General features: G+C 51.9%; 1 long non-coding RNA gene and 1 pseudogene across 1 annotated transcript in view; one reads left to right on the forward strand and one right to left on the reverse strand.

The window, feature by feature from the left end:
* Positions 1-560, reverse strand: part of LOC102762271 — a 21,194-nt gene extending 20,634 nt beyond the window's left edge. The window contains exon 1 of the long non-coding RNA XR_435886.1: positions 370-560. This is a non-coding gene — a long non-coding RNA (uncharacterized LOC102762271). The remainder of the gene's footprint in view (positions 1-369) is intronic.
* A 778-nt stretch (positions 561-1,338) lies between these two features.
* On the forward strand, positions 1,339-2,960 carry LOC102762468 (annotated as a pseudogene).
* The last annotated feature ends 215 nt before the right edge of the window (positions 2,961-3,175 follow it).

Here is a 3,175-nt window from a genome sequence, read left to right on the forward strand (position 1 = left end):
CTGCTCGCCCGGATCTGGAGGTCAGAGTCTGCGACTCCCTCCCGATTGTAAACAATCGCGCCCTCCGCGCTGCCAGCCCCGCTCCGCGCGCACTCGGTACCTGAGAATTTCACTTCAGCACTGCGTCCCCTCTGAGTCTGGATATAATATTCTCTTTACTCCTAGTTGTAGAATTTCCACTCAGCCAGCCCGCCTGTGTTTCTGGATGTTGTAGGTCCCTGGTTCAAGCTTAATTTGAATTGGTTGTTCAAGGCGGCAATCTCTGGCGTTAACCTATGCCGCCATCTTCGGTTCTCTCTCTTATTTTCTTAATTACATTTTTCTGTGTTCTCCAAATTCTTCACAATGAGCATGAGATACTTTCATCACTCTTTGGCGCATCTGTCCTCATCTGTCGGTGAGCAGAAGCCACTGCGTGAGTACCACGTACATGCCCAAAACACCACACAACACTGTCCCGGCCGCCTCTCGCGCCGCCGCCACCGTCCCGCAGGCTCCTCCGGCTTCTGCCAAAACTTTTCCCATTAATACCAGCTCCGCCGCGGCCGGGCGTCACACGCAGCGCCCGAATCTAATATTTCTTAAGTAACCATGCACTTCACGTGAATATAACTAATGTAGTCCACAGAAAAATCCCGTGGATAAGTATTATTTTATTCCCTGATGAGGAAACTGACACTCAACCAAAATAAGTATCTTAAAAAACACCATTCATCTAACAAAAGAAGGAAAGTTCACATTCATTGAGACCTTCCTGTTTCAGGGACCATGATAAGCTTACTATACACAACTTTCAAATAACCCTACATTATACTTAGTACTGTGTCTCCTTTTATAGATGAAGAAACTGAGATTTGAGGAACTTAAGTAGCTTGTTGAAAGACACAAAGCTAGTGAATAAAGGAGTCAGAATTCCAGCTCTTGTCAGTCTGACTCTCAAAGCCCCTGCTCTTTCATTGCAATTGATGCCTCTAATATTAGCCTGAGAAGGGAGAGTGAAAAATTAGCTCAGAGCCTCATTCCAACATAACATACAAAATTTTTCCAATCTCTAAAAGACAGAAAAGGTTATGTTGGCACATATAGAGAGAGACTGTTCATGAGAGGGCATCACTACAAAGTCCCAGAGGCCCAGAGAAAAATGTTTCAGACCGTCTTGTGGAGGATGACAAATAATTATTACCCGCTAGGTAATAATTATAAACTAAGACCTCAGGCCTCCTCCCACCGCGCTCCCGCTGAAGGGCGCTTCCCAGCACCTGGAGAGCAGGGCTGGCGCAGGGCCGGTCTGCCTTCCTCCTCACCCCCCGTGGCCCCAGCAGGCTCCTCGCCCCCACCATGGCGAAGCAGTAGGATGTGCTGTTCCGGCTGCTGCTGATCTGTTACTCCGGAGTGGGCAAGACCTGCCTGCTGTGCTGTTTCGCACATCTCCACCATCGACATTTCTTCCAGCCAGACAGAGATGGGCAAGACGGTGGTTCTCAAACTTAGTGTGCTGCCTGATACTGAGGCTGCAGGTCCGGGGTCCACGTTTGCAGAACCGCTGTCCCCAAAGCTGCTGTCAGACGTGTGATCTATGGACCAGCAGCATCACCCTCCCCTGGAGCCTTGATGCAGCATCTCGGGCCTCATCTACCGCCTACTAGATCCGAGTCTGCATCTCCCCCGGGCCCGCGTGCCCCCTGAAGTCTGAGAAGTGCTGCCTTAGGGGAGCCAGGGTGTCGACTTCAAGATGAAGACCATAGAGGTGGATGGCATCAAACTGCGCATACAGATTTGGGACACAGCGGGGCAGGAGAGATATCAGACCATCACAAAGCAGTACTATCGACGGGCCCAGGGAATATTTTTAGTCTACGACATTAGCAGCGAGCGCTCTTATCAGCACACCATGAAGTGGGTCAATGATGTGGATGAGTACGTGCCCGAAGGTGTCCAGAAGATCCTTATAGGGAATAAGGCCGATTAAGAGCAGAAGCAGCAGGTGGGAAGAGAGAAAGGGCAGCAGCTGACCAAGGAGTACAGTACAGCATGGACTTCCATGAAACAAGTGCCTGCACCAACCTCAACATTAAAGAGTCTTTCACGCGTCTGACAGAGCTGGTGCTGCAGGCCCACAGGAAGGAGCTGGATGGTGTCCGGACGCGTGCCAGCAAAGAGTTGGCGTTGGCAGAGCTCAAGGAGAATGAGAGCAAACCTGAGGGCCCAGTGAACTCTTCAAAAACCTGCTGGTGCTGAGGGCCCTGCGTGGAGCACCCACAAGTCCCCCCTCCCCTCAAGAGGCCTGCGACAGACAGGGAGTCCGGGCTTTGCCCTGCTTCTCCTCTCATCTGGGTGACCCTATGGAACATCAGTAGCTGCTACTTCCCCAGCCTGGCCTTGAGGGTGGCTCCACTATCACCTCTGAGCGGCCCCCACCCTCTCCCCCGATTCCCGCCACAGCCTGCTATGAGCCCCGATGTGAGCTCCCCAGACAGTGGCGTCCGGGGCTGAGGCCACTTTGAGGCTCCTTCTCAGTGCATCTTGTCTCCTGTCCGCTTTTCTCTCTTCTTCCCACTTCTCTCTCTGTCCCCCCATGCCCTGAGCCCTGTGCGTCCTGCTTTGTGGCTGCTGGTGCAGCTCCTTTCTTTCCATTCTTCCTAACCCTGTCCAGGGGGATGGACTCCAGCTCCTGGGAGAACCCCCACCATGCTCTGTGGGTGGGCCAAAGGTGGGGAGCTTCTTCCCACCTCCCCTCCACACGTCCTCCTTGGGCCACGGGCCCTCCTCACCACTGACCTGGGAACGTGAAACATCAGGTGAGGAGGAACGTGGTCCTCAGCCTGGGGCTGCCCTACCTCTCACTGCCCTACCTCTCCCAGCTTTGGCCTTGCTTGGCTGCCTGCCAACCTGCCTCTTGGGGAACTGGGCTCATAGGCAGGTGCTTCAGAGGAGAAAATAAATGACTAGGAGTGGCAGGGGTGAAAAATAGACCTCAGGAGTGACGTTGGTTTGTTGGATGTTCCAAAGACACCAAATGTGAAAGATGAGGTGTTCCCAGAACCTACTCTCATTCTGGCCTTTTACAATGAGTCTAAGATCCTTTCTAAATACAACCACCAAATTTATCATTTTCAATTGATTTGGCCATGTTAGGTAAAGGGCATTTGTTTATTAAACAAATATTAATTGAATA

The sequence above is a fragment of the Myotis davidii genome, unplaced genomic scaffold (genome assembly GCF_000327345.1).
Source record: "Myotis davidii unplaced genomic scaffold, ASM32734v1 scaffold203, whole genome shotgun sequence".
NCBI classification, from domain to species: Eukaryota; Metazoa; Chordata; class Mammalia; order Chiroptera; family Vespertilionidae; genus Myotis; species Myotis davidii.